This window comes from Artemia sp. Qi Xiang Cuo, chromosome 10, assembly GCF_049724085.1.
Source record: "Artemia sp. Qi Xiang Cuo chromosome 10, ASM4972408v1, whole genome shotgun sequence".
NCBI lineage: Eukaryota > Metazoa > Arthropoda > Branchiopoda > Anostraca > Artemiidae > Artemia > Artemia sp. Qi Xiang Cuo.
This window is the reverse complement of record NC_142803.1, coordinates 53,592,812-53,614,952: the sequence shown is the minus strand read 5'-3', so window position 1 is coordinate 53,614,952 and position 22,141 is coordinate 53,592,812. Positions and strand designations below refer to the sequence as shown.

At 37.9% G+C, this 22,141-nt stretch overlaps 1 protein-coding gene across 3 annotated transcripts in view; it reads right to left on the bottom strand.

Annotated features, from left to right (window-relative positions):
• The window catches only part of LOC148947891 (uncharacterized), an 83,753-nt gene that overhangs the window by 52,287 nt on the left and 9,325 nt on the right, over positions 1 to 22,141 (bottom strand). The window contains exon 1 of one of the 3 annotated variants that reach the window (XM_089095522.1): positions 21,466 to 21,674. The exons of the other annotated variants lie outside the window; for them this stretch is intronic. The gene's annotated coding sequence lies outside the window, so the exon portion shown is untranslated. Of the gene's footprint in view, positions 1 to 21,465; positions 21,675 to 22,141 lie in introns of those variants that run through there. 3 annotated transcript variants of the gene reach the window in all.

The window sequence follows — 22,141 nt, the reverse complement described above, 5'->3', positions numbered from 1 at the left end:
CTAGTCAATACCTCACTCATTGCGCTAAAGTTCGATTTTTGTTCGAATCACAAACCCCTGAATCACAAAGGCCGGTTAATTAGAATAGATAGCTCTTTTGAAAGTACTAAAAAAACTTTAGTGTAAAGAGGGAGGTATTGACTAGGAGGCGAACCACCTCATATACGTAATAATTTCTGTTCATTTTAACTTTTAATGTTGCTCCTTACTTTCAGTTGAAAAAAACTTGTTTTTTTATTTAATTTCTGATCGTTTTTATACAATGCTGAGAAATGAGGCGCCCCCTTAATAGAAATGTCCCTTCCCCAAGGAAGCATTCTCCATAGAAGGATCCTCCTCCGTAAACCCCTACTCCGACCCCCCCCCCCCCCTACCAGAAAAAATCACTCCTGAAATTTGAAATGTATACTTCCCATTAACCAATACTAAATCATAGGCAGCGCAAGCGCTGCCTAAGTAATGAACGATGTGAGCACAATATCCTTTCTTTTTCCTCCATACCCGGGCACTTCGTATCGAATGAATAGTCGTAGAAACTTCAAAAGGGCTCATTCAATTGGAAATTGAAAGGGCTAGTGCCTTTTTTAATAGTTGAAAGCGATTGGAGAGCGACTAACACCCCTCTCACGCCCACCGTTTTCCCAAACACATCCAATAAATATTTTGAGATAGCCATTTAGTTCCACGCAGTTCAAAGTTCAGGAAATTATACCTTTGAGCAGGACACTCCCCCCACAGTCTTCAGGGCAAGGGTTATAAATTATGCCCTGAGGGTATATAAGGCTTTTACTAAAAGCTTTGTCATAAAAACATGAAAAAGAGCTCTTTCGATTGGAAATTGAAAGGCCTAGCGCCCTTTTTGATAGATGAAAATGATCGAAAAGAAACTAACCCTCCTCTCACGCCCGTCTTTTCCCAAACACATCCAATCAATATTTTAGATAGCCATTTCATTCAACGTAGTTGAAAGTTTTGAAAATTAGGTCTTTAAGGATGATAGCCCCTCCCCTCCCACAGCCCTCAGGGCAAGGGTTGTAATTTATGCCCTGGGGGCATATAAGGTTTTTACTGAAAGTGCAGAAACTTCAAAACGGCTCATTCAATTGGAAATTGAAAGGGCTAGTGCCTTTATTAACAGTTGAAAGTGATTGGAGAGTGACTAACGCCCCTCTCACGTCCACCATTTTCCCAAACACATCCAATCAAAATTTTGACATATCCATTTTGTTCAACGTAGTTGAAAGTTCTTCAAATAAGGTCTTTTAGGATGATAACCCCCGCAGAACCCTCAATGCAAGGGTTGGAAGTTTAGGCCTAGGGGCAAAGAATGTTTATATAGATAGTTTTTGAAGTTTCAAAAAGTGTTCTAAACTCAGTTTTGCCAAAATACTAAGTTACGATGCATTTTGTTAACCATAGTTCCCAATAGGATATCTCAGCTGTATCCAAAGAAGGACAGGAGGTATTATGTTCAAACTCTCGGGGCTGCCTCTGCTATTTAGATGTGAACAAATCCGAATAGTTCGACCGTATTCAAGCTATCAAAGAAAGTAAACAGATTTTTTTGCGAATGATATCAAGTTTTCCATTTCCGGTCAACTAGAGGAGGTATGAAACTAAATTAAACACTACTATTTGTGGTCACATTTTTTAAAAGGGTGTATGTTGTTAAAAGTTGCTGAAAATGTTTCTCCAGCATACAAATATCAGGCCAAACTATAAATTCTTAAAAAACAAAAAGATTTTAAAGTTTTAAAGCCCTTTTAAAGTTTTTCCGACAAGGCTTTCAATAAAAACTTTATATGCCCCTAGGGCATAACTTACAACCCTTGCCCTGAGGGCTTTGGGGGAGGGGTTTTCATCCTTAAAGACCGAACTTCCAAAACTTTCAACTACGTTGAAAAAAATGGCTATTTAAAAATTTTGATTGGATGTGTTTGGGGGAATGATGGGCGTGGGGAGGGGGAGGGCTAGATGCCATCCTATCACTTTCGACTATTGAAAAGGACACTAGCCCTTTGAATTTCCAAATGAATGAGCCCCTTTTGAAGTTTCTACGACAACACCTTCTATAAAAAACCTTATATGCCCCAAGGGCATAACTTAAACCCTTGCCCTGAGGTCTCTGGGGGAGTGTCCTCCTCAAAAACATATTTTCCATCTCAAAACTTTTATTGGATGTGTTTGGAGAAATGATGAGCGTGGGGGGGCTAGTTGCCCTCCAATCACCTTCGACTATTAAAAAGGGCACTAGACCTTTGAATTTCCAATCGAAAGAGCCTTTTTTGAAGTTTCTAAGACAATACCTTCTATAAAAACCTTATATGCCCCCAGGGCGTAACTTAAAACTCTTCCCCTGAGGGTTGTCGGAGGAGTGTCCACCTCAAAAACATATTTTCTATCTGGAAATCAGATACGCTGAACAAAATGGCTATCTCAAAATTTTGATTGGATGTGTTTGGGAAAATGGTGGGCGTGAGAGGGGCGTTAGTCACTATCCAATCACTTTCAACTATCAAAAAAGGCACTAGCCCTTTTTATTTCCAATTCAATGAGCCCTTTTGAAGTTTCTACGACAACACTTTCAATAAAAACTTTATATGTCCCCAGGGCATAACTTACAGCCCTTGAACTGAGGGCTCTGGTGGGGTTATCATCCTAAAAGACAAAATTTCCAGAACTTTCATCTACGTTGAACAAAATGGATATCTCAAAATTTTGATTCGATGTGTTTGGGAAAATGGTGGGCATGAGAGGGGCGTTAGTCGCTATCCAATCACTTTCAAAATTAAAATAAGACACTAGCCCTTTCAATTTCCAATTGAATGAGCCCTTTTGAAGTTTCTATGACAATGCTTCCAATAAAAACTTCATACGCCCCCAGGGCATAACTTATAATCCTGGCCCTGAGGGTTGTGGGGGAGGGGTTTTCATCATTAAAGACCTAATTTCCAAAACTTTCAACAACGAAAAAAAAAATGACTATCTAAAAATTTTGATTGGATGTGTTTGGGGGAATGATGGGCGTGGGGGGGACTAGTTGCCCTCCTATTACTTTCGACTATGGAAAAGGACAATAGCCCTTTGAATTTCCAATCGAATGAGCCCCTTTTGAAGTTTCTACGACAATGCCTTCTATGAAAACCTTATATACCCCCAGGGCATAACGTAAAACCCTTGCCCTGACGTCTCTGGGGAAGTGTCCTCCTCAAAAACATATTTTCTATCCGGAAATCAACTACGCTCAACCTAATGGCTATCTGAAAATTTTGATTGGATGTGTTTGGAGAAATGATGGGCGTAGGGGGGAGAAGGGGCTATTTGCCCTCCAATCACTTTTTAATATTAAAGAGGGCACTAGCCCTTTGAATTTCGAATCGAATGAGCCTTTTTTGAAGTTTCTACGACAACACCTTCTATAAAAACCTTATATGCCCCCAGGGCATAACTTAAAACTCTTGCCCTGAGGGTTGTGGAGGAATGTCCATCTCAAAACATTTTCTATCTGGAAATCAGATACGCTGAACAAAATGGTTATCTCAAAATTTTGATTGGATGTGTTTGGGAGAATGATGGTCGTAGGGGGGGGGGGCTAGTCACCCTCCAATCACTTTTGACTATTAAAAAGGTTGCCTAAAATATTGATTGGACCTGTTTGGAGAAAAGATGGGCGTGAGAGGGGGTTTAGTTGCCTTCAAATCACTTTCGACTATTAAAAAGGGCACTAGCCCTTTGAATTTCCAATCAAATGAGCCTGTTTGAAGTTTCTACGACAACACTTTCTGTAAAAACCTTATTTACCGCCAGGGTATAAATTAAAAACCTTTCCCCGAGGGTTGTGGGGGGAGTGTCCTCCTTAAAAACCTATTTTCTATCTGGAAATCAACTACGCTGAACAGAATGGCTATCTAAAATATTGATTGGATGTGTTTGGAGAAAAGATGGGCGTGAGAGGGGGGTTAGTTGCCTTCAATCACTTTTTTCCCTTTGGATTTCCAATCGAATGAGCTCTTTTTCAAGTTTCTACGACAAAGATTTCATTAAAAACATTATATAACCCCAGGGCATAACTTATAACTCTTGCCCTGAAGACTGTGGGGGAGTGTCCTGCTCAAAGGTATATTTTCCTGAACTTTGAACTGCGTGGAACAAAATGGCTATCTCAAAATCTTTATTGGATGTGTTTGGGGAAATGGTGGGCGTGGAAGGCATGTCAGTTGCTTTCCAATCACTTTTGACAATTAAAAAGGGCACTAGCTATTTCAATTTCCAATCGAATGAGCCCATTTTGAAGTTTCTACGACAACGCGTTATACAAAAACCTTATATGCCCTCTGGGCATAAATTACAACCCTTGCCCTGAGGGCTGTAGGAGGTTGTCATCCTCAAAGACCAAATTTCCGGAACTTAAAACTATTTTGAATAAAATGCCTATCTCAAAAGTTTTGATTAGACGTGTTACGGGAAAAGGTGGGCGTGAGAGGCGGTTTAGTTGCCATCTAATCACTTTTCGACTATTTGAAAGGACACTAGCGCTTTTGAATTTCCAATCGAATGAGTCTTTTTCAAAGTTCCTACGACAAAGCCTTCTATAAGAAACCATATATACCCCCAGGGCATAACTTACAACCCTTGCCCTAAGGGGGACTGTTCTCAAAAACATAATTTCTATCTGGAAATCAACTACGCTGAACAAAATGGCCATCTCAAAATTTTGATTGGATCTGTTTTGGGAAATGGTTGGCGTGGAAAGGGTGTTAATCAACTTCCAATCACTTTCGACTATTAAAAAGGGCGAAAGCCCCTCCAATTTCCAGTTGAATGAGCGCTTTTCGAAGTTTCAACGACAACTTCTTCGATACGAAGTGCCCAGCTCTAAAGGAAAAAAATAATAAATAATACATTGTGCCAACATCATTCTTATATGCCCCCAAGGCATAACTTAAAGCCTTTGCCTTGAGGATTGTGGAAAAGTATCCTCCCCTTTTCTTAGTCCTCGTTTCTCGTCTCGTTCTCGAGTGTCGCCGTTCTTTTCTTAGGCAGCGTGATCGCGCTGCCTACGATTTATGCAACAACTTTCTAGATAAACCTTATATTCCCCCAGGGCATAACTTACAACCCCTGCACTGAGGGCTCTGAGGGGTTTATCATCCTAAAAGCCCTAACTTCCAGAACGTTCAACAACTTTGAACAAAATGGATATATCAAAATTTTGATTGGATGTGTTTTGGAAAATGGTGGGCGTGAGAGGGGCGTTAGTCGCTATCCAATCACTTTCAACTATTAAAAAAGGCACTAGCCCTTTCAATTTCTAATTGAATGAGCACTTTTGAAGTTTCTACGACAGAGCTTTCAAACAAAACTTTGTATGCCCCAGGGCATAACTTACAACCCTTGCACTGAGGGCTCTGAGGGGGTTATCATCCTAAAAGACCTAATTTCCAGAACTTTCACTACGTTGAACAAAATTGATATCTCAATTTTATATTTGATTTATTTGGAAAGCGGGTGGGGATGAGAAGGACGTTAGTCATTATACAATCACTTTAAACTATTAAAAAAGGTACTGGGATATTCAATTTCCAATTGAGTGAGCCCTTTTGAAGTTTCTACGACAAAGCTTTCAAAAAAAAACTTTATATGCCCCCAGGACATAACTTACAACCCTTGCCCTGAAGACTGTGGGGGGAGGGGTTGTCATTCTTAAAGACCTAATTTCCAAAACTCAATTCGACTATTCAAAAGGGTACTAGCCCTTTGAATTTCCAATCGAATGAGCTTTTTTTAAAGTTTCTACGAAAACGCCTTCTTTGAAAACCTTATAAACCCCCAGGGCATAACTTATAATCCTTGCCCTGAGGGTTGTGTCCTCCTCAAAAATATGTTTTCTATCTGGAAATAAAAAACGCTGAACAAAATGGCTATCTCAAAATTTAGATTGGATGTGTTTGGGAGAATTGGGTGAGGGGGGGGGGGGCTAGTTGCCCTCAAATCACTTTCGACTATTAAAAAGGGCACTATCCCTTTGAATTTCCAATCGAATGAGCTTTTTTGAAGTTTCTACGACAACGCCTTCTTTGAAAACCTTATATGCCCCCAGGGCATAACTTAAAACCCTTGCACTGAGGGCTGTGGGGGACTGTCCTCCTCAAAAACATATTTTCTGTGTGGAAATTAACTACGCTGAACAAAATGGATATCTCAATATTTTGATTGGATGTGTTTGGGGAATTGATGGGGGTGGGGGGGGGGCTAGTTGCCCTCCAATCACTTTCAACTATTTAAAAGGACACTAGCTCTTTGAATTTCCAATCGAATGAGCATTTTTTTGAAGTTTCTATGACAACGTCTTCTATAAAAACCTTATTTGCCCCCAGGGCATAACTTAAAACCCTTGCCCTGAGGGTTGTGGGGGAGTGACCTCCTCATAAACATATTTTCTATCTGGAAATCAACTACTCTGAACAAAATTGCTATCTCAAAATTTTGATTGGATGTGTTTGGGGGAATGATGGGCGTAGAGGGGGGCTAGTTGCCCTCCAATTACTTTTGCCTTTTAAAAAGGGCACTATCCACTCTAATTTCCAATCGAATGAGCCCTTTTCGAAGTTTCTACGAAGATTCCTTCGATACGAACGAAGTGCCCGGGTATGGAGAACCAAAAAAAACACATTGTGCCCACATAGTTCTTTACTTAGGCAGCGCTAGCGTGCTGGCTATATATATATATATATATATATATATATATATATATATATATATATATATATATATATATATATATATATATATATATATATATATATATATATATATATATATATATATATATATATATATATATATATATATATATATATATATATATATATATATATATATATATATATGTATCAAACAGTTCGTGGTAACAAACTGTAAGTAAGAAGCGACCTGGCTCAATGGTAACCAAAACTCTAAAAAACGGAATTTTGATACCAATACATAAAAAGAATCAGATTTTAATACTGAATTCAAATGTATAAGTTCATCAAGTTTAGTATTACCCATCAAAAATTTGGCTGATTTTAGAAAAAGGGGGAAAGACCCCCTAAAAGTTATAGAACTTTAATGAAAATCACATCATCATATTCAGCGTATAAGAGAACCCTACTGTAAAGGTTTCAAGCACCTATCTACAAAAATGTGGAATTGTGCATTTTTTGCCAGAAGAAAGATCATGGATGCGTGTTTATTTATTTATTTTTTTTTTGCATCGTATCGACCCAGTGGTCCTAGAATATCGTGGGAGGGCTCACTGGAACGGAAGTTAAAAGTTCTAGTGCCCTTTTTAAGTGACCAAAAAAATGGAGGGCAACTAGGCCCCCTCCCACGCTCATTTTTTTCCCAAAATCACCCGATCAAAATTTGGAGATAGCCATTTTGTTCAGCATGGTCGAAAATATGATAACTAAACCTTTTACGATGACTAAATCCCCCGAAGTCCCCGGGGGAGGGCTGAAATTTATGAACGTTACCCAATGTCAACATATAATATTGGTTATTGGGAAGTATACACACGTTTTCAGGGGGAATTTTTTCTGGTTGGTGGGGGGGGGTAGGTCAGGGGTTATGTGGGTGGATCTTTCCATGAAGGAAGTTTTCATGTGGGAAGGGACATTGCTGTGAAGGGGGCCGGATTTCCCATCATTATTAAAGAAAAAGATAAGAAATTAAATTTTAAAAAAAAAACAAGTTTTTCAACTGAAAGTAAGGAGCAACGTAAAAACTTAAAAAGAAAAGAAAATATTACGTATATAATTGGGTTCATCCCCTAGTCAATACCTCGCTCTTTAAGCCAAAGATTTTTTAGTACTTTCATAATAGCTATTTATTCTAATTAACGGCCTTTGTGATTAAGTCATTTCTAAAGAATGTTCATTTTTAAAGAATTGGAGTAAAATTCGAACTTTAGCTTAACCCCCTAATGTACGTATTAAAAATCTATGAATATAGAAGTTCGTTACGTAAGTTAATTCGTAAGTTACGTATATTTATTACTAATAAAAACGTTCGTAAATAAAATTAAACAAGTTTCGAGAAAGCCATTTAACCAAATAAAAGTAAAACTAATACACAAATTTTGTTTTAATTATTCATGTACGGTGAGCCAATATCAAAACCTGCATTAATTCAAAAACGTTCAAAAATTAGTTTTTGAAAAAGTTTTTGAATTATAAAAAATTATAAAAAGTAAATGAGAAAAAAAGTTTTTTTTTTAACTGAAAGTAAGGAACGACGTTAAAACTTAAAACGAACAGAAATTATTCCGTATAAGAAAGGGGCTGTCCCCTCCTCAACACCTCGCTCTTTACGCTAAAGTTTGACTTTCTCACAACTCTATTTTTTTGAACAATAAAAAACTTTAGCGTGAAGAGCAAGGCGTTGAGGAGGGGACAGCCCCTTTCATATACGGAATATTTTCTGTTCGTTTAAAGTTTTAACGTCATTCCTTACTTTCAGTTAAAAAAAACTTGTTTTTTTATTTCATATTTCATATAGAAAGAGAGGTCGAATAAACGTCGGAGAGGGTCATTCAATTGGAAATCGGAAGTTCTAGTGCCCTTTTTGAAATTCAAAAGTGATCAGAGGGCAACTAACCCCCCCCCCTACGCTCTTTTCCTCCAAATGGTTGGAAAAAAATAATTAAGATAGCCATTTTGTTGAAAATAGTCCAAAGATGAATTAACAAAAATCCCACGATCGAGACAACCCCCAGAACCCCAGGGCAGGTGTTGTAAGTTATGCCCCAGGGGCATATCAGGTTTTTACGGAAGGGCTTATAAAGTAGTTCACAGACCCGATATCCCTGACCCATCCCCCACCCCCCCCCCCCCCAAAAAAAAAACATCTAATTAACGATATTTTATTGCAAAACTTAAGGGATGTGACCCCTAGCCATCCCTCCCGGGGCCGCCCCCCCCCAAAAAAAAACAACTTATTAACAATATTTTCAAAAAAAAAAAATCCACTGTCTCAAGACAGTGGAATTCAAACTTTATACCAATATTTCGGCCCTATGTCCAAGGGCCGTCCTCAGCATAACACAAGCAAAAATCAGAGGCAACGTTATAGCATTGCCTATAGTAAAGGCCATATGGCTCCATTGTTTTATTATTTATTATTACTATTTTTTTCCCAGAGGCACTTCATGTGGAAGGAGTCATCGCAGAAGCTTCGAATGGGGATCATTCGATTGGAAATCGAGAGTTCTATTGCCCTTTTTAATAGTCGAAAGTGATTGGAGGGCAACTAGCCCCCCCCCCCACGCCCACCATTCCCCCAAACACGTCCAATCAAAATTTTGAGATAGCCATTTTGTTCAGCGTAGTTGATTTCCAGTTAGAAAATATATTTTTGAGGAGGACACTCCCCCACAGCCCTCAGAGCAAGGGTTTTAAGTTATGCCCTGGGGGCATATAAGGTTTTTATAGAAGGCGTTGTCGTAGAAACTTCAAAACAGGCTCAATCGATTGGAAATTAAAGGGCTAATGCCTTTTTTAATAGTCGAAAGTGATTGGCGTGTAACTAGGGCCCTCCCCCCCCCCACGCTCATCATTTCCCCAAACACATCCAATCAAAATTTTGAGATAGCCATTTTGTTCAACGTAGTTGATTTCCAGATAGAAAATATATTTTGAGGAGAACACTCGCCCACAACCCTCAGGGCAAGGGTTTTAAGTTATACGCTGGGGGCATATAAGGTTTTTATAGAAGGCGTTGTCGTAGAAATTTCAAAAAAGGCTCTTTCGATTGGAAATTCAAAAAGTTAGTGCCCTTTTTGATAGTCGAAAGTGATTGGAGGGCAACTCGCCCCCCCCCCATGCCCATTATTCCCCCAAACACAACCAATCAAAATTTTCAGATAGCCATTTTGTTCAGCGTAGTTGATTTCCAGATAGAAAATATATTTTTGAGGAGGAAAATCCCCCATAACCCTCAGGGCAAGGGTTTTAATTTATGCGCTGGGGGCATATAAGGTTTTTATAGACGGCGTTGTTGGAGAAACTTCAAAATAGGCTCATTCGATTAGAAATTAAAGGGCTAGTGCCCTTTTCAATAGTCAAAAGAGATTGGAGTGCAACTAGCCCCCCCCCCCACGCACATCATTTCCCCAAACACATCCAATCAAAATTTTGAGATTTCCATTTTGTTCAGCGTAATTGATTTCCAGATAGAAAATATATTTTTGAGGAGGACACTCCCACACAACCCTCAGGGCGAGGGTTTTAAGTTATGCCCTGGGGGCATATAAGGTTTTTACAGAAGGCGTTGTCGTAGAAACTTCAAAACAGGCTCCTTCGATTGGAAATTAAAGGGCTAGTGTCCTTTTTAATAGTCGAAAGTGATTGGAATGTAACTAGCCCCCTCCCCCCCCCCACGCCCATCATTTCCTAAAACACATCCAATCAAAATTTTCAGATAGTCATATTGTTCAGCGTAGCTGATTTCCAGCTAGAAAATATATTTTTGAGGAGGACAGTCCCCAACAACCCTCAGGGCAAGGGTTTTAAGTTATACCCTAGGGGCATATAAGGTTTTTATAGAAGGCGTAGTCATAGAAACTTCAAAACAGGTTCATTCGATTGGAAATTCAAAGGGATAGTGTCCTTTTTAATAGTCAAAAGTGATTGGAGTGCAACTAACCCCCCCCCCCACGCCCATCATTTCCCCAAACACATCCAATCAAAATTTTGAGATAGCCATTTTGTTCAGCGTAGTTTGTTTTCAGATAGAAATTATGTTTTTGAGGAGGACACTCCCCCACAGCCATCAGGGCGAGATTTGTAAGTTGTGCCCTGTGGGCATAAAAGGTTTTTATAGAAGGCGTTGTCGTAGAAACTTCAAAACAGGCTTAATCGATTGGAATTAAAGGGCTAATGCCTTTTTTAATAGTCGAAAGTGATTGGAGTGTAACTAGGCCCCTCCCCCCCCCCACGCTCATCATTTCCCCAAACACATCCAATCAAAATTTTGAGATAGCCATTTTGTTCAGCGTAGTTGATTTCCAGATAGAAAATATATTTTCAGGAGAACACTCGCCCACAACCCTCAGGGCAAGGGTTTTAAGTTATACGCTGGGGGCATATAAGGTTTTTATAGAAGGCGTTGTCGTAGAAATTTCAAAAAAGGCTCATTCGATTGGAAATTCAAAAAGCTAGTGCCCTTTTTGATAGTCGAAAGTGATTGGAGGGCAACTAGCCCCCCCCCACGCCCATTATTCCCCCAAACACATCCAATCAAAATTTTCAGATAGCCATTTTGTTCAGCGTAGTTGATTTCCAGATAGAAAATATATTTTTGATGAGGAAAATCCCCCATAACCCTCAGGGCAAGGGTTTTAATTTATGCGCTGGGGCATATAAGGTTTTTATAGACGGCGTTGTTGGAGAAACTTCAAAATAGGCTCATTCGATTGGAAATTAAAGGGCTAGTGCCCTTTTCAATAGTCGAAAGAGATTGGAGTGCAACTAGCCCCCCCCCCCCCACGCCCATCCTTTCCCCAAACAAATCCAATCAAAATTTTGAGATTTCCATTTTGTTCAGCGTAGTTGATTTCCAGATAGAAAATATATTTTTGAGGAGGATACTCCCCTACAACCCTCAGGGAAAGGGTTTTAAGTTATGTCCTGGGGGCATATAAGGTTTTTACAGAAGGCGTTGTCGTAGAAACTTCAAAATAGGCTCATTCGATTGGAAATTAAATGGCTAGTGCCCTTTTTAATAGTCAAGTGATTGGAGCGTGACTAGCCCCCTCCCCCCCCCCCCGCCCATCATTTCCTCAAACACATCCAATCAAAATTTTGAGATAGCCATTTTGTTCAGCGTAGTTGATTTACAAACAGAAAATATATTTTTGAGGAGGAGAATCCCCCAAAACCCTCAGGGCAAGGGTTTTAAGTTATGCCCTGGGGGCATATAAGGTTTTTATTAGAAGGCGTTGTCGTAGAAACTTCAAAACAGGTTCATTCGATTGGAAATTCAAAGGGATAGTGTCCTTTTCAATAGTCAAAAGTGATTGGAGTGCAACTAGCCCCCCCCCCCCCCACGCCCATCATTTCCCCAAACACATCCAATCAAAGTTTCAGATAGCCATTTTGTTCAGCGTAGTTGATTTCCAGATAGAAAATATATTTTTGAGGAGGAAATTCTCCATCAACCCTCGGGGCAAAGGTTTTAAGATATGGCTTTGGGGCATATAAGGTTTTTATAAAAGGCGTTGTCGTAGAACCTTCAAAAAAAGGTTTATTCGATTTGAAATTCAAAGGGATAGTGCTCTTTTTAATAGCCGAAAGTGATTGGAGGGCAACTAGCCCCCCCCCCTACGCCAATCATTCTCCCAAACACATCCAATCAAAATTTTGAGATAGCCATTTTTGTTCAGCGTAGTTGATTTCCAGATTGAAAATATATTTTTGAGGAGGACACTCCCCCACAACCCTCAGGGCAATGGTTTTAAGTTATGCCCTGGGGGCATATAAGGTTTTTATAGAAGGCGTAAAAACTTCAAAACAGGCACATTCAATTGGAAATTCAAAGGGCTAGCGCCCTTTTTAATGGTTAACAGTGTTTGGAGGGCAACTAGCCCCCCCCCCCACGCCCATCGGTGATCCCGACACAGCCGATCCAAAGTTGGAGATAGTCGTTGTGTTCGGCATCTTTGATTTCCAGATAGAAAATATGTTTTGAAGAGGACAATCCCCCACAACCCTCACGGCAAGGGTTTTAAGTTATGCCCTGGGGCATATAAGGTTGTTATAGAAGGCGGTGTCGTAGAAACTTCAAAAGGCTCATTCGATTTGAAATTTCGAGGGCTAGTGCCCTTTGTAATAGTCGAAAGTGATTTGAGGGCAACTAACCCCCCTCTCACGCCCACCTTTTCCCCAAACACATCCAATCAAAATTTTAAGTGTGCCATTTTATTAAACGTAGTTTTAAGTTCTGGAAATTAGGTCTTTGAGGATTACAACTCCCCCAAAGCCCTCAGGCAAGGGTTGTAATTTAAGGATTCTTCGAATCCTTCATATTATTTCTTATGGAAGGGATGCTCGTATAAACTCTAGAGAGGGCTCATTTGATTGAAAATTGAAAGTTCTTGTTCACTTTTTAAGAGTCAAAAGAGATTGAAGAGCAACTAGCCCTTCTCCCTCCTCCATGCCCTAAATGCATCAGATAAAAATTTTGAAATAGACATTTTGTTAAAATGGTTCAAAGTTCAGATAACAAAAAACTCCGGTGTCGACACAGCCCACCAGGGCCCAGGGGTAGGCGTTGTAAGTAATGCCCTGGGGCATAACTTATTAAGGGGGGTTTATAACTTATGGAGACTAAACTAGCAAAGAGTGGAATATTTTTATCAGAATCGCTAACAAAAAAAAGTCGTGAAATTTTAAATGCGGCAAGAGATTGCTTCGGTAAATTTAATGTATGGACTGACCGCGGGCAAATTTTGGCCAAACCACATGGTCAATCAATGATACGAAAGATTCGATCATTCGCGGATTGTGCTTATATATGTTTTTTTTTTTTTTTTTTTTTGTGCATGTATATTTTATGATTTAATGCCATATCTAAAATCTATTGTCTTTTCTTTACTGGCAAATTAGAAACGCCCCCCGCCCCCAGTTGTAGGACGACTTTTTGAGCTTGAAAATAACCAGTTAGATGTTTTAAGCATTATCAAGAATTCTATCGGACATGTCAATAGTGATTTGACCACAGTAAGAACCACGCAGTAATGAGTAAATATATTTTTACTCTAAAGGAGGCTGTCAAGCAGGATGGATATTTTTCAGTGCTCCAGTTGAATATTCAGGGTCTTTGTTCTTCAATTGACCATCTAAAACAGATTGTTTCTGATGGGCTACTTGACGTTGTTGGTTTATGCGAGACTTTTTTATATTCTAATAATGATATACTTTTGGATTTGCAAGGTTATAAAATGGAACGACTGAATCGGCAAAAGATGGCCAAGGGTGGTCTTGCTTTGTATACTTCTAATAATCTCCCATATTCTCTTAGAATGGATTTATTCAGAAATATCGAAGGTGTCTTTGAGTCACTTTTCGTAGATACTAAATGTGCAGGTAAAATTTTAATTGTTGGTATTATTTATCGATCTCCTAGTGGCTCTATTCCACTGTTTCTACACACCCTTAATGATCTACTGGATGCCATCCTAAAACAGTCGACTGAATTAATTATTATGGGAGATTTTAATATAAACTTGATGGATATAAAGTCTTCTGTATCTTTGGATTTTCTGTCGTCCATGCTTGTCGCCGGTACTTTACCTTCTGTATGTATCCCATCTCGCATAACAGAGAGTAGGCCATCTCTGACTGGCAATATTTTCTGTACGGCTACCATGATTCAAAATTATGTTTTAGTGAGCGACATTTCTGATCATTTCTCTGTTGACTCTAGATACTGTTTTGATAAACAGGCTAATGAGAGGACTGGTGAGTCTGGTAAGAGGCCTTTTAGGTTTGGTGAAGTGGAATTGATGCTTCTTAGGTCAAGATTGGCAGAAATTTCTTGGGGTGGTTTAGAGTGATTCTGATTTTTGTATTTTATTTTATACTTTTTATGAGTCTATTAAAGACGCTGTTCTTGATATTTGTTCTGTTTCACCTTCTAATCGTAAGTCTAAGAATGCTTTTCCTCTAAATCCTTGGATGACACCTGGTATCCTTAGGAGTTGTAGGAGAAAAAATAATCTCTGGAGGGCCTTTAAGTCTGCTAGCCCTTCAATGAAAGCTATTTGCTTTCAGCAATTTAAAATTTATAGGAATATTTATAATTCTGTGTGTCGAAAGGCCAAGTCTCATTATTATTTTAATTGTTTATCAGATTGTGGTAAAGATATACAAAAGACTTGGCAGGTTATAAATTCTGTGCTTAGGCCCTCTTTTCAGTTTTCATCAGCCCCTTCTTATTTGGATCTCGATGGCAAAATCATCGAAGGTGAACCGAATGTTCAAGATGCATTTACTTCATATTTTGCGAATATTGGTAAAAGGACCGCTTCGGCTGTTAGTTCTTCTCCTTCAAGATCCAACTTCAGGTCTCATCTTGGGCCACCTTGTATGAAGTCAATATTTTTGGAACCAGCGACGGAGAAAGAAATTACTAAAATTGTCATGGGATTGAAAAATTCTTCGTCGTCTGGCCCTGATAATATTCCTACTAAAGTAATTAAGTTCATACTTCCTTCCATTATTTCTCCCTTAACAAAACTTATTAACATCTCCTTTCAGCATGGTATTTTCTCGAGTAGTCTCAAGCGTGCTCGAGTCATCATATTATATACGGGGGGGGGGAGGACACGAAATGATCCAGCCAACTATCGGCCAATTTCTTTGTTGTCTGTGTTTAGGAAAATATTTGAGAAAGCGATGCTTTCTCGTGTTAATAATTTTCTTACTTCTAAAGATTTTTTTCACGATTTTTAATTTGGTTTTCGAGCAAATCATTCGACTGAGCAAGCTTGTGCAGTTTTACTGAATTATCTTCACTCTGCCATAGACTCCCATTTGATTCCTGCTGCTTTGTTTCTGGATGTTCGTAAAGCCTTTGATTCTTAAGCCCAGTGTTCTTCTATTTAAACTTTCTCATTTTGGCGTAAGAGGTTGTGCGTTTTATAGGTTCAAGTCTTTCATGTCTTGTAGAATAATTTCTGTTGATCCACTTTTTCGATCACCATCAAGTGTTGACCAGGGGGTCCCTCAAGTGTCAGTTTTGGCACCGGCACTATTTTTAATTTATATCAATGATCTAATTTTTGCAGTTAGAAATAAAAATCCTCTTTATTGCTATCGTCTATGTCATCTAACAATCTCCCTTACCCATAAATATAGTTTGCATACCTCGGATTCTCTTGTTACTTTTGCCGATGATACCACCCTTATTACTTCTGGGAGAACAGAGGATGAGGTTCGTACAAAGTTATTGGACCTCTCTGAGAGAGTTTCAATTTGGTTTGATGCTACCTCTCTTGCCTTAAATAATTCTAAAACTAGTTTTTTAGTTTTTTCTCGTATATCCCAGGCTTGTCCTCAATTATCTGAAATTCATATATCCAAAGGCTTTATTAGTAGACCAAAGAATGGCCATGTCCTTTTCCTAGGTATCCTCTAGATGAAAATTTATCTTTTAAACACCATATTGATTTGATTAAAATGAAGGTATGCAGAAACCTCGGTATTCTAAGAAAACTAAAACATATCTTTCCAGGACCAATTCTAAGTATACTATTTCATAGCTAAATTCATTCTTATGTTTCCGATTGTTCAGTCATACGGATGTCTACCGTCCCTTCTTTTCTCAAACCGCTTTCCAATACCTATGATAAAGCTATAAATCTTATCCAGAATGTAAATCGTTCGGCAACTAAACCATTGCTTGATATTAAAAAACTTTATATTCTTTCCTGTGCGTCTTTCCCTTTTCTTCAGCTCCAAGGTGACATTCCTAGGTCCCTTAGGTTTACCTCTTCTTTTGTTTCTGATCGGTCAAATTATCAACTCCGTAGTTCTTTAAATATCCGAATTCCCCATACACCAACAATAAGATCCGATTTTAATCCTCTTATTGCGTGTCATTTGACATGGAACACCCTTCCCGATTCGGCTCGAGAATGCCACTCGTTTGGCACCTTCAAAAGACTAGTAAAAAATATTTGTTTTCATGTGATTAGTTTTCTTTACTTTTGCCTGCTGCCAATAGTTTTTCTTTATTTTTTTTTTTTTTTTTTTTTTTTTTTTTTTTTTTTATAGATGTGATTCTCTGTAGTTTGATAAAGCTTATTTAGTGAACTCTCCTTTTTTTATGAAGCAAGTACTTTACATGTTAAAAGTTCAAAAGCTTATGTTTATATGTTTAAATATTAATGTTATGTTTATATTATTTAAATCTTAAGCGTTTAAATGTTTAATGTTTATTTGATCTTTTCATAATCCCCCTCCTACAGGCCATGGAGCCTTTGTGGGGATTTGTAGATTGTTATGTAATAATTTTACTGATATATGGAAAATAAAAATAAATCTATCGATCTATTTCTTAAAGTTACAAAAGTGAAAATATTTCAAAGAATTGTTTTCAGTAAAGCACCAATGACGCAGTAGGTTTTAGGCTTCTGCAGTGAGACGATACCCAAACTCTTGTTTGTATTTATTTTTATTCGATTCAAACTTCATTTGCATATTCAATTTAAGTTTCACTCGTTTTAAGATTTATTTATTCATTTACATTAATATATATTGTATGTTTGTTCGCATTGATTGTTATTTAGTTTCTGTTCGTTTTAAGTTTCATTTATACTTTAATAGCAAAATATTTGTTTTCGTTTTAAGCTTGATTTTCATATTCAATCAAAGCATTACTCGCTTTGAGATCTATTTATTCATTTATATTATTACTTGTTATATGTTTTTTGCTATGATTGTTTATTTAATTTATGTTCGTTTTGGGTTTACTTTATTCTGTGATAGTAATTTTCTGGTCGTTTTGAGTTTGAATTTAAACACGTATTTTTATCTCCTGATCACAAGTTTAAAATGGCCTTTAATTTTCTTTTAAAAAATTTTTTTTCGTAAAGTTTTTTTTAATTAATATAAAAGAAAAACTTACATTAAAATGCGAACTTTGAAACTAAAAATGTTTTAAAAACTTTTAAAACAGCCCTAGCATCATAACTTCAACAAATGGCCCAATCCTCCTCCCAAATAAAAACTTTTTAATGATATTTCATTCCAAAACTAAAGGGGACTGACCCCTAGCAGTCCATTGCCCGACCCCCCCCCCTAAAAAACAACAACTTATTAACAGTAATTATATTTCAAAACTTACGGTAATTGACCCCTGGCCCAAACCCACTCCCCCCCAAAAAAAACAAACAAACTTATTAACAATATTTTGATCCAATGGGAGCTGACGCTTGGCCCTCCATAGCACGATCCCCTTCCCCAAACCAAAAAAACTTAAATTGATTTTCTATTCTAAAACTTATGGGAGCTGCCCCTTGGCCCTCTATGCCCCCCCCCCAAAAAAAAAATAATAACGATATTTTATTTCAAAAATTATGGAAGTAGACCCCTGGCCTTCCGTTCCCTCCCACCAAAAGAATTATTTACAAAATTTTATTCCAAGACTTATGGGAGCTGACCCCTGGCCCTCCATGGCCCAACCGACCTTGTCCCCCCCACGCTTGCGCACTTTTTCCCAGATGCATTCGATCAAATTTCTGAAATAGCTATTTTATTCAAATAGTCCATAATTTGAATATCTATAACTTTAGGATGGAAAAGTCCAAGAGACCCTAGGATAAGGGTTGTAATTTATGCAAGTTGCCCCTTATAATATGAAGGTTTAGTGGAAAGCGCGGTCGTATAAACTTAGGAGAGGTCTCATTTGATTGGAAATTGAAACTTATAGTTCTTTATATAAAAGGTAAATACTATACCTCTGGCGTTGAAAACTTCTCAGCCCATCGGGCAAGGGATATACGTTCTGCTAGTTGCATATTGTTAACACATAAGGTTTTTATAAAAGAGGTGGTTGTATAAACTTTGAAGGAGGGTCATTTGATTGGAAATTGAAAGTTTGATTTTTATTCCCAAATGCATCCAATTGAAATATGACTATTAAAAAGTGAACTCGAACTTTCAATTTCCATTCAAATGAGCCCTCTCTCAATCTTATACGAGCATCCCTATCTTAAGCACAATATATGCCTCAGGGCTCAATTTACAACGCCTGCCCCCAGGTCGTAGGGGTTCTTTTTAGCACCTGAGTTTTTGTTATCTGACTTTTGAAAAATTTTTAACTGAATGGCTATCTAAAAATTTGTATCAGATACATTCGGGAAAAAAGGGGCGGGGAGGGGGCTAGTTGCCCTCCAATATCTTTTGACTCTCAAAAACCAAACTAGAACTTTAAATTTCCAATCAAATTACCCATGTCTGAAGTTTTTACGAGCGTCTCTTCCATAAGAACCATACATTCCCCCAGGGCATAACTTAAAACAGCTGCCTTCGGACCTTTGGGGGCTGTGTCGACCCCAGAGTTTTCGTTATACGATATTTGAACTATTTTTTTTTTAAATGGCTGTCTCAAAGTTCTTATCAGATGGGTTTTAGGAAAAAAAAGTAAACTAGAACTTTCAATTTCCAATCAAATAAGCCCTCTTTGAAGTTTATACGAGCATCCCTTCCATAAGAGCCATATATACCCCCATCGCAAAACTTACAACGCCTGCCCCCGGGCCCTAGGGGTTGTGTCGACACCGGAGTTTTTGTTATATGATCTTTGAACTATTGTCAACAAAATATGTATATCAAAATTTTTATCGGATGCATTTGGAGAAGAAGGGCCTGGGGGGGGGGGGCTGGTTATCCTCTGCTATCTTTTGACGCTTAAAAAGCGAACTAGCAGTTTCAATTTCCAATCAAATGAGCCCTCTCTGAAGTTTATACGAGCATTCCTTTCAGAAGAACCATATATGCCCCCAGGGCATAACTTATAACCCTTGCCCTAAAGATATTGGGTGTGGGGGGGGGGAGTGTCACGCTCAAAGATACGATTTTCAGAACTTTCGACTACTTTGAACAAAATGGCTATCTCAAAATTTTGATTGGATGTGTTTGGGTAAATGATGGACGTGGAAGGGGTTTTAGTTGCATTCCAATCACTTTCGACTGTTGAAAAAGGGCACTAGCCATTTAAATTTCCAATCGAATGAGCCCTCTTTGAAGTTTTTACGAAAACGCTTTCCATAAAAACCTTATATGCCCCCAGGGCATAACTTAAAACCCTTGCCCTGAAGACTGTGGGGGGAGGGGAGGGGTTGTCATCCCCAAAAACCCAATTTCCAGAATTTTCAACCACGCTGATCAAAATGGCTATCTCAAAATTTTGATTGAATGTATATGGGGCAAAGGTGGGCGTGAGAGGGGCCTTAGTTGCCCTCCAACCACTTTTGACTATTAAAAAGGGCAATAGCCCCTTGAATTTCCAATAGAATGAGCCCTTTTTGAAGTTTCTACGACAAAGCTTTCTATAAAAATCTTATATGCCCCCAGGGCATAACTGACAACCCTTGCCCTGAGGGCTGTGGAGGGAGTGTCCTCCTTAAAAACAAAAATTTTATCTGGAAATCAACTAGGTATAACAAAATGGCTATCTCAAAATTTTTATTGTATGTGTTTGGGGAATGGGTGGGCGTGGAAGGGGTGTTCGTTGCCTTCCAATCACTTTTGACTCTTAAAAAGAGCACTAGAACTCTCGATTTCCAATTGAATGAACCCCCTTTGAAGTTTTTATGATGATCCCTTCCATATGAAGTGCCTCTGCGAAAAAAAAAAATAAGAATAATAATACATTGGAGCCATATGGTCTGTACTATAGGCAACGCTATAGCGTTGCATCTGATTTAGGCAAGGGGATAGTAGCCAAACTCTTGGTTGTAATGATTTTTGTTCTTTTCAAGGTTGGTTTGCAAATTCAATTTAACTTTTACTCGTTTTAAGATTTATTAATTCATTTAGATTAGATTCGTTTGTATGTTGTTTGCTGTGATTTTTGCTTTAACTTCTGTTCGTTTTGGGTTTCATTTATACTTTAGTACCAGTTGTGCATTCGTTTGCTATGACTGTTTAGTTAATTTTTGTTTGTTTTGGATTTCATATATTCTTCAATAGTAATTTTTGGTCGTTTTGGGTTATTATAGGCTTTTATTGCTGCTGATCTTACATTAAATAATCGCTTTTACTTTTCTTTCAAAACTTCTTCTTCGTGAAGTTTTTTTTTTTAATTAATTACAGAAAACAATCACCATTTTGGAAACTGTGATCTCTGCAACTAGAGGAGTGTTGTCATTCCAAACACATTTCACAAAATGAAGGGAGGTTAAAGGACAAAATATCAAATGGTTTTCAATGGATTGTATTTCAATTAAAACAAATACACTCCTTTACAATAGTATGGTGTTTGAAACTGGAAGGATTTATTAACAGAATTTTCAATTAATCATTTTTCGCACTAAATGGTAGAAATCCTCTCTTTGTGGAGGGATTATCCTTTTCGTTATTTAAAACCTGCACTAGAGCTTTATATTTCAGTTTAAGTGAGCCTTCTCATGAAAGTCCCGAAAGAATTATTCTATAAATTCAGTCCCAACCCCAAAAGTCCTTTCATAAGCATCCTTATCATTTTTCAATTTTTATAAATGGGTTCAAAGGGAAAGGGTCTAATATAAAGTAAAAGCAATAAAGAGGCTTAAAGCGAACACGAAGAAAATCATGACAATTTAAACTTGAAACTAGCAGTAAACTCAATGAAAAATTAACTGAAACCAAAAAAGAACAGGAATTGAAGTAACAATCAAGCCAAACTTAAATTGAAAAGAAATTAACTGTGTGTACTTACAGTGCATTTTCTTAACCAATTCAGGATTTAGCTTGCTTTTATACTAAATCTCTACTAAGATTGGATGCAGCACATCTTTTAACAGCACAACCACAATACCACAGCTTCAGCTTAGCTTGCTTTCATCTGATTCATTTAGCAGTTCTGCTCTGACTTCCCAATTTGGATTTAGCAAGTGATCAAGACTTGAGGGTGTTTTGTATCAATCCAATGGCCAATATCTGACTTAAGTTGCTTGGTACCCTGTCTTTATAAATTAACCTTTCACTCTCCACTTGAACAAATTGTAAATGAGCCTGCTTCAGGCTGTCCATCGGAGTTCATTTTTGGGGGTATTATAAACAACATGATGATTTTAGTAGTCACCTACTTAGGCATAACAGAGTCAATACAGTATAATTGACTAGGTAGAACAATGTTTCTTCCCTGGGCCATCATATTTTCCCAGGAATCTATACAAATACCGTATTTTTGTTTTAAAAACTGGGGGGGGGTTAAACTCAAACTGAGTTCAATATTTCTAGTTAATTCCTTATTTCAGCACTGAGTCCAAAAATAATCCAAGCAATAAATGGTGAAAAATGATTCGAAGCTACACTTATTCATACCCCCCCCCTCAAGACTTTGTTAGCAAAATCGTAAAAAGGCTATATCTTGTTTTAAATGGAAAACCCAA